Genomic DNA, 9,988 nt, shown 5'->3' with positions numbered 1-9,988 from the left:
CGCAGGTAAATTAACGCGCTAAAACTCCGCAGGGGAGCTTGTATACGCGCATCCACGTATGCGTCACTCGGGCGTAAGCTGTCCCAGCTGCTGAATGTATCGCATTCCTTGCACCTTTTCAGCACAACAACACAGTTACACGCTTGGCTGTGTATGTGTCTGTGCGCGTGTGTGTGTGTGAGTAGTCCATATGCATTGGACTAAGCAAAAGCGAGAGAAGAGCCGAGAAGATCGAGAGCAAAATGCATCGCGCCCGCTTGATATATATGTATACAATAGATAAGATCGCTCGCTGAGAGAAAATATCTGATGTTGCATTATACGCGCGAGGAGCTGTTCTGGCTGCTGCTGCTTCTGCTTCTGCTGGTTTTGGTACGGTGCGTACAGCGAGGATCGCTCGCGTTCAGCTTTAACACTCTTTCTTTCTCCGTGTTAAATGCATTCGAGCTTATAACGCGCGTGCATCTCGTGCTGGCAGCAAGAAAAGAATTAAACTTAATTCGTCAAAAGCTTCACGAGCTTAAAGGATGCGCGCGGCTAGGTATATATCCGCGGGCTCGATTGAACGCACATTAACGATACTGCCTCGGCGATTATGTATGCGCTGCGTGCGATAGATCGAGATTCTCGATAGCGAATTCCGATAAATCATCGAATTCGCTCGCACGATTCACGCGCACAATCGACTTTTCGCATATTTCGGAAGGACCACGATGAGTCGAGGGGGTGCACAGACGTAACAAATCGCGGTGAGCATGTTCGTCAACGATCCTTCATCGTCTCCTTCCTCGCTTTATGTACAATAATAATGCGTCGATCTAGGCGTTCGCGAGCGCCGATATCGCAATGTTGTGGGTATATACCGAGTAGTATACCGAGACCCCACCGCGAGCTCGTACATAAGTACATACTTGGCTCTGCACGCCCGCTGGCTATGTAACAAGCAATAGATGTCTGTACACACATGCACATGAATATGGACAATGTGCATGTGTGCTGTGTGTAGACATACGCGCTCGAGGTTGCAGAACAGCGCCGGAGAGTACTTTGGCTTTTATTCGAGCCCATCCCGAGCGCGTGTGTACAGTATACTCAGCTACGCTCTCTCTCTCTCTCTTCTCCTCGAGTTTTACTGTGTCTGCTGCTGATGCTGATGCTGCTGCAACGATTGGCTATACCTCGGGAAAAGAGGTGGAGGAAGAGGAAATGATTGCCAACCGAGCGAGTAAGAGAGAAAGAGAGAGGTTGCATATAATACGGCAGCAGTGGCTGTAGCCTGCTTTTTTTAATTTCATTTTTTTTTTCTTCTTTTTTTGCCTGTACAGAATGGACGACGCTTCTGTCGTGTATAGAGAGAGAGAGCACTCGACGTACGCCATGTGACTGATCGAGCTCTCCGCTATTTTATGCCTACATAGGTGGCATTTTGGCGCGAGCCTGACAGCTATCCGTGCGCGTGCTTACAATTGTATATGCGTAACATTTATGTGCAGTGTGCGCGTTCGCATGCGTGGCTTTTTTGTAATGACGTACCGAGAGATTGTTTACGAGACATGCGTCTGCCGCCGCCGCCGCCACTGTGACGAGTCAGTGCATACACCTTTTTTTCTCTTGTTTTTGAGATCATGCGCGTGATTACGACAAAGCCGATGCGATATCTTTGAAAGATCGCTTAGTTGGTGTTTGGTGAAAAAAAAAAAAAATAAATAATATTAAAAAAAAAATGAAAATTTAAATGGCTCGTATCGAGCGTTACGCACTCGCGAGCACCGAGCAGTGCAGTGACTCGGTGGCTCCAGCGTATAGAGCGATAAATAAACATAAGTTGCTACCGTTGCATCGCAAAGACTGGGAGCTACTGCGGCTGCTGCTGCCGTGTCTCACCGAGTATACACGTATACGCAGGTATACACATGAGCCAAGCTGCACTCGAACATGCACCCGCACGAGGGAGAACAAGATCGTGCGAGGCGAGAGATTAAAAAAAGCATATAATACGTCGTTCGGACGAGCTTCTACACATACATACAGATACATATTATGTGCGCTTCTCGGACGCCGAGCTGCCCGAGGTGCCGTGCAGTTCTGTTGGTTTACGATTCGCATGGCGAGTTTATCAACGAGCCCGGTGCCAGCGAAAAAACGAACAAGACGTACGAGTTCTTTCGCGCCATGGCAAACAAAAATCGCTGACAGATCGTATTCAGATTGAGAGCTTCTCTCTCTCGCGCGCGCGCGCGCGCGACCGATGTATATAAACGCGCGGTTAGAAGAGCCCGAGAATTTATTCGTATCCTACGCGTTGTATGTGTAGCCAGGCCCCGTAGAATCGATGAACTTTTATTCGCGACGATGTACGAGTATAATAATAATATACATATATATGCGCGCGAGAGTACATCCCGCTGAGAAACGAAATCTTTCAGGCTCCTTTTTTTCCCTCCAACTCTTTTGTCTCTTGTGGACGCTGCTTATGGAGATACACTCACACACACACACACACACGTACGAAAAGTAAAGGACGCAAAAAGGAAAAAACAAGAAGGAAAAACACCTCAAGGACTTTAAACACCTCTTTTCGTCGTCGTTATTTATCGCCGTAATGATTCATTTCTATAAACACACGACGAGCTCTTTAAACGCGTACACATACATGGCCCCCTGTGTGTGTCTCTTTCTCTCTGTTTTTTGTTACAAATTTTTGAATAAAAATCGTATTTGTTTTACGAAATGACGACGTTAATTTTAACCATATTTCTCGTCCGAATTTCGGGGCTCCCTGCTGCAATATAATACGAGCCCATATACGTGCACGTGAAAATAAAAGTAAAAAAGTCGCGGACCAACAGCACCGAGAGCGTTGAGTTGCATCAGCACGTTTTAAATCCTCCTTCGTTGATTTTATATGTGTATATACGCGCGCACATAAGCATAAAACGTGAAAAGTTAAATGAAATATCACATAAAAAGTGAGAATCATTAATTCTTTCACTGAATGAAGAAAAAAAAGTAATTCAAAAATATCCTCTCGACGCGCGATCTTCGTTGTGATTGAAATTCAAACGTTTAAAAATTAATATTGCCTCGGTCTTTTCGATCCACTCGCTATATAATATTATAGCGTCATACGTCTCAAAAATGCACCTCTTTATAATAACTGCGCTGAAAAGTCGTTCTGATAAAAAAATAATAAGTTGTAAATGCCACTGGGCTAAGCATCAGGTTCGATTACCGCTCGCCTCTTTGCTCTCGCGCGCACGCATGGATTTCCATATATTACAGCACGGCGTCACTGCAGTTTTTTAATGCACATTTTCAGGCCTTTTTTCTAACTTGTCGAGCGATTCGCGCTCGAGCGAGCTGACGACTCTGTTTTGCCGAGGAACGACCGAAAACATCGTCGTGTATACGTTCTTTCTGCGGGTGTATAATATTTTAATGCGCAAAAGGTAGCCGTCGGCGCCATGTACAGCGGATAAGTATGGATATATGCAGTCGACGCGTGCGTCGAAGCTAAAATTGCTCAACTCTCGCGGGCTCGCGCTCACTTTATAATGCGGTACGTATTATAATATGGAGAAAATAGAGGAAACAGCATGGAAGATGGTTATTAAGCCGTCGTGTTATTACCGCGTGCGCTTATAGCGGCGACGAGCTCGATACTTATAGTAGATCTTTAGAATCGTGCTCCGCGCGACTGCAGCCGAGAGAGAGCCCAGTGGTATTGAGTCATTTGGCGATCTGCGCCTATGTGTTTTTCGCGCTATGCACACACAGATACGCATTGCATTGCCTTCGGTGCACTTACGTGCGCACACGCGGGCTGGCGCGAGCGCAATATTAGTCGATTTACCGCCGTGCCAGGCCAAATATAGCCATCTCGCGGCTCTGTGTAGCTATGTGAGCGCTGCGTTATTACAGGCAGAAAAGAGCGCGTAATTGAGAGACTGGCAAAATGTGGCTAAATTATACCGATCGGCTCGAGGGGGGTCTTGCGGCTTGGCGCGCACTTCACCGCTGCTTTTTCCATTTTCATCTTTGTAGGCTTGCGCGTAACCAAAGTCCGCGTGTTGATTTTGCGTCTATTATAACGTCGTAGATTTTAACGTGCGCCAGCGAGCATCGGCGCGAGTTTTAGTAAAGAAAAATCGCTACGATGCATCCAAGTCATCCCAGGAGAGGCTGGAAAGAACAGAATGCGAAAAAATTAGCAAAGCATCAATTGGTGCAGCCAACGGAGCCATATCGATACTTTTCAATCCTATTAGCTCGAGGCCTCACGAGTATCAATCTAATAGACGATCACTGCAGCCGTTCATAACCGAGCTCGACTGTTTGTTTTCTGCAGCTATAAAGCGTCTGTATCAATTTGTCATACATATTACAAAATGCAGAGCTTACACATAAGGTTGGCTCGTAATTTTTCGATTGCAGCTACTTTGAGCCATCGTCGAGAGTTGATACAGTCTCAGACAACGAAGAGAGCGAGAGAGAGAGAGAGAGAGAGAAAAGGAGCAATACACGTTGGACTGTTTGCCTTACGCACCGCGTGCAAAAGGGATTAAAATGGCAAGCGACCGATAAATCTTATACCCATCTCTATTTTATGCCTGCGCATCAGTAATGCGTATAAGCGACGGGCGTGAAAAATTATCTCGGACTTTTGACTGATAGCTTTCGCTTTAGCAGTTTTGATTTTTGATTAATAATATTTGTATATCATCCTCCTTGCTTGTATACGTGGATGTGCTCGTGTCGAAGGTGGACGTTGCCAAAATAAAAGCCTCATTATCGATGTGTTTACGTGTTTGACTAGGCCATATTTGAGTTCCGTTAATTTTTCAGCACACGGACACACCGAGAATGAAAGAGATATTACGACTCAAAAAGACGCGTTTATTAAATTTATAAAAATGAAATAATGCGCTTATAAGGACTCAAGCGTTTGTTAATAATAAGCTCACGGAGAATAATTCCGAATATAATATTTCTAGATTTAAAAGGTAGTTATACGCTATTGTGAGATAGACATATCCACGTTTGAAATTTCACCTTGAAAATATCTTCTTTTTTCCTTAAATTATGACTCATGAGCGACGAATTTTCTTCGCATTTCTTGTAAATATTCCTGAGAACTGATGTATTGCATGAGATGCCCTAGTTTTTGAATACTCTCGATAAATTCTATAATAGTTTTGCTCAATTTTGATCAAAAGTTATAAAAAATATTATTTATTGTACTACGTTTATAAATAAATTAACTTTTCAAATATCAATTTGAACTTGCTAAACGAAAAACAAGTCTGGATGGGTGTCTGTAAATAAAAATGAGCAAAGGAAAGTAATAATTATGATATTGACAACTATTCAAGATATTATTTACTTGTTCTGTAAACGAATTAGGCATCTTTATGAACATTTACGGCATGAAAATTATAATCTATTGTCTGTTTCTTATTTCGATTCGATGCTTTCAACTACGTTGTCAACAATGAATTTTCGATGTAGTAATAGGCTATAGAAACTAAATAAACATTAAAGTCTCGGCGAAACTTCGCATATTTACTTCAGCCCCAAGCGCTAGATGTCCATAGTTGGTCTTTGCTTGCCATTTTACTACAGAATTAATCTATATATCTTACTAATATACAGCAACGGGATTTTTCTTCCATGATGTTTTCGAACAAAGTCCGTCAATTGGAAGGGCGATTCTTTTAACCAGGCTTGTGACAGCTTTATTCATTCACCATATGTATATGGAAACTCTCTCCTTCGCACGTACAATGAATCTTAAATCCCCTTATTGTATGATACACGGTATATTCATATATGAAACATTCCGACGTTCAATATCAAATCCGGGAGTGGTAGGTTGCGAGCGAGACAGCATCAGCGGCACCAGTGGCAGCTTGGACACGCAAACTCGAGCCACATCCATATTGTACGTGCATTTCATTTTACTCTTTCTCGGTAGAAATAGGCAAAATATCACGTTCTCTAAAGTGTCGAGTTTGTAGTATCACGTAGCCACCATCGAATCCATCCGCGCTTCCAACTGTATGTGTGTGTTTGTGTGTATGCAGCGGCACCACTGCTACCCAGTGCTACGCACGTGTCGCCAGATACAGAGATGTTGTTGGCATGGCGCCGAAATTTTGGCTCGTACGTCAGAGAGAAGGAGAAGAGAGAGAGAGAGAGAAAGCTCGGAGGACGAGAGGACTGCGGAAAAGTCGAAACTGTCGCGTGGGCGACGAGATGATATTGCCGATTTCGTTCAACGCACGCCACGCGTGAGGGAGAGAGAGAAAGTTTGAAAAAGTCTATGGTATAGTACTCCGTATGCGATCGGATTTGCGTGAATCGGGCCGCGACTTCTGCCACCGCCGGACTTTTTCATTTTATCGCTTCGGAACGACTTCTGATGTATGTGCGGACTTATTGCGACTGTATGAGAAAACACAAGTGCGCTTTATAGTATATTATATTGTACCACTTGGATATCAACCTATTGCAATGTATTTATGCATACAAGCTGTGTGCGGTTAATGCGCCCGTCGGCGACGCCACGACATTTGTATAATTTTCAACTAAGGAATACACAGCTTGAGTATGCCATGATTGTGTTTACACAGCGAATTTTGACTCCTATTGCGATCGCAAATCCCATGAATTACGGGCTTGATTTTGTGGATGTGTCTCATAAGCGCGCCGCAGTTGTCGATATTTTCGTGAAACATCGGAAAAACGTGCGCGGCTACACTAGCACTTACTTTTTCGACAGAGACTGCTTAGCCAATCTCGAAGGTACGAAAGATAAAAGTAATAAAACGAATCTTGTGTATAGTAAGCTAAGTAAATGCGAAAAAGAAAGCTCGGCACGAAGCGAGTAAATGACGCGCGAGAGAAAGCGCCCAACGCAAAAAATAGGGTCCAAGAGAGAGAGAGAGAAAAATTAACATAGAGAAAGGAGAAATAGTACTCTGGAACGGGGTAAGGAGTGGGTGGTCTACGTTGAAGGTGCAACGAGAGAAACAATGATGATTTTCTAGCACGTACACAGAATAGAGAGAGAGAGCAGACTTAAAGGAGTTAAGCTTTCGACGAAAGAGAGCCAATGCCGAGTAGCAAACGAGAAAGAGAGAGAGAAAGGGTGGCTGCTGCTGCTGCCATGGCACAGCTTGCGCGCCGGTATAATATGCCGAGAGCGTTGCACGAATGTTAACGTGCGGCATTAGCTTGTATTGGCTGCTGCTGCTGCTGCTGCTGTAGCCTTTCTATCTCTCTCTGTCTCTCTCGAAGCAGCGGCACAATAATTCTGATAACGCAGCATGTTGTCATGTCGACCGGCATACGAAATCGTGCGGTCGAGCTTACGTATCCTATAAACTCTTGCTACAGCGCGTGCATATATATGGCCGATTCTCTGTGAAATCAAGTAGTGAAAAGCTTTTTCTTTCTGACGTAAAAAGCTTGTTGTTTTCAATGTCATACATGCAAAATATTCCGAGCTTCATTACAAAAATTCAGGAGGTATTAGTTGACCCTAAAAAAAAACTTTGTATATTGTTTGGTGATAAAATTTTGAATCAAATATAATTAGTTTTTGACTTTTATGTTTTTTTTCTGTAGTAGCAAGCTGCTAAACTCTTTTAGAAAATGAACTAATAAATACTTTCCCCCATAGTCACTCATGCCAGCTACATTTTTTTATGTATGTGTAATAAACATCAATTTCGGACCTCTAAAAACAGGGGTTAGGCAATCCTGAAAATTCGAATAAAAATGGACTTTTCTGATATAAAATAATAACAACAATAGCAAAACAATAGCAGATATAATTTTTTTCTTCAAAAATTTGATTTCACAGAGAATCGACCATATACATAGATGAAGAGGAGTCGAGCGCGAAGCTTTTGAGTATGCGAGTGGAGGGACTCTCTCAGCACACGTAGTATTATATACCGAGGGTACAGCGGTACGGCAAGATGGAGCTATTCAGCAGCGCAACGCGTGCACGAGCTTTTCCTATTCTCTCGCAGTGGCATTCCCTTACTCCGCTCCCTGCCTCCAGTTCCCTTCGAATCCTCCCCCCCCCCCCTTNTCCCCCCCCCCCCCCCTTTCGGCTCTCGAGACCTCTAACGATGCGCCGATGTGCGCATTAGTAAATTAACATGGGGCTAGTGTCGGCGAAAGGCACGAACATGCCACAATCGCAATCATCTATATGTACAGCGGAAAAGTACAACATCGAGGAGGTTGTTTTGTCAAAAAAAAGGCAAGCTCTATGTATAGTTGGATGCTGATGAGGAGTAATAAAAATAATTTAGTTAGATTTTCCCCATTTTTTACTTTACATTTTATTTATCAAGTAATTATTTGATGAATTATTAAATTTGATGCAAATTTGTTTTTTAGCATTATATGAAAAGTAAATTGTGGTTTTCACAGCGAATAGTAATAGGAGCCAACGAGTTTCTCACGTGGATATTAATAAAAATTCACGAGAAGCCTAATATGCGAAGAAACCTGTAACTAAGGCGTTACCTCGAGAGTCTTTAGAAACTATTCGAAATTTCAGTAAGTTTTTTGTCGAAAAGCTCCCCCCTATATCTTGAAACAATAATTTCATCCTCCTATGTTGGCGGTCCAAGCTAATGTGCACGTGTTTATAAAGATAGGTTTTTGAAAGCTTACCACAATTTGCTCGCAGTCTCCCCCTCCCGTAAAGAAATAAAGCGAATTTATATATCGATTGGCAATTACATTAATTAAAAGACAATATTTCCTTGCCGAGCTATATTATATCTTATACGCAGGTGTAGAGAGGGAATTTCGCGACGATAGTCGGAAGGGCGGCTACTCGCCTCGCGCTCCTTTCTTATAAGTATAAAAATCCAAATTAGAGCCTTATATAGGCATATATACACTCGTTCTGTCCGTTTCGGTCGGTCTTACGACTAAATGAATATAACATTTTTACGAGAGTCGAGATCGTCATTACGCTTGTATATATCGGCCGGTGTGTGCAGTTGCGGCGCACGCCTCGGCTCGGCTCGGCTCGGCTGCAGTGCGAACAACACCTTACGCGCAGCGTCCGACTGCCGAGGATGAGGTAGCCGCAGGAGCCACCTACAGTACATATACGAATAGCCGGCTTATATACAGGCCTCTTTTGCTGTGGCGGCGGCTTTTAGTGATCGCGCCGCGTAGACCGCCCTGTAATCATCGCCGAGTATAGTCGGCGGCGACCCTTCTTCTTCTTCTTCTTTGCCTGGCGCGCGCCCAAGTATGAGTTCTCTCTACCTTTCTCTCTCTCTCTCTCTCTCGCTCTCTTCGCAGTTCTCGGGCGCTAATTATGTTTCATAACACTTCTTACCCCCGTTTTTCGGGCCCCACACTGCTGCTGCTGCTGCTATATGCACTTCTTGTCTGCGTTTTCTCGGCGTTCGGCTCGCCGACACTGGCCGCAACAGCAGCAGTAGATCGTCCTGCCTCTCCTCGTATACCTCACTTTCCGCTCCTAATATCTATACTCAATTCCTTAAGGGCAGCTACTTCGTCATGTGTGTGCACGGCAGCTTCGCGAGATGCATATCTTCTCGCCGCATATATCCGCCGCGAGCCCGTAAATATATAATACGTATAACGCTCACGATGCTTCCTTCGTATAATGTACATAAATGTTTGGTCAGCTGCTGCTCGCGTCGATACTCGCGCGTCGGGGAAAATTATTTTTTCACAGCTATGAGCCTCGCGCCAGTGGCAGAGGCGATAAAATTGCACGCATTATATCTATATAAACTGAAATGTAAAAGAGTCAGGCGACATTTAATAAAGTATAAAACGAGAGCTAGCTGCGCTCGCCAAATGCCCCGACGCGCGGCAGTTTTTAGCGCCCCTCGCTCCGATCGGCCTGTATATGGTACACCTAAGTGCGCAGCTCCATGCATTATATATCTGTATAGTAATAATCCACGCAGTAATTCTC

Source organism: Trichogramma pretiosum, unplaced genomic scaffold (genome assembly GCF_000599845.2).
Source record: "Trichogramma pretiosum strain Unisexual culture from Peru unplaced genomic scaffold, Tpre_2.0 scaffold15, whole genome shotgun sequence".
Taxonomy (NCBI): domain Eukaryota; kingdom Metazoa; phylum Arthropoda; class Insecta; order Hymenoptera; family Trichogrammatidae; genus Trichogramma; species Trichogramma pretiosum.
This window is presented reverse-complemented; position numbering follows the sequence as displayed.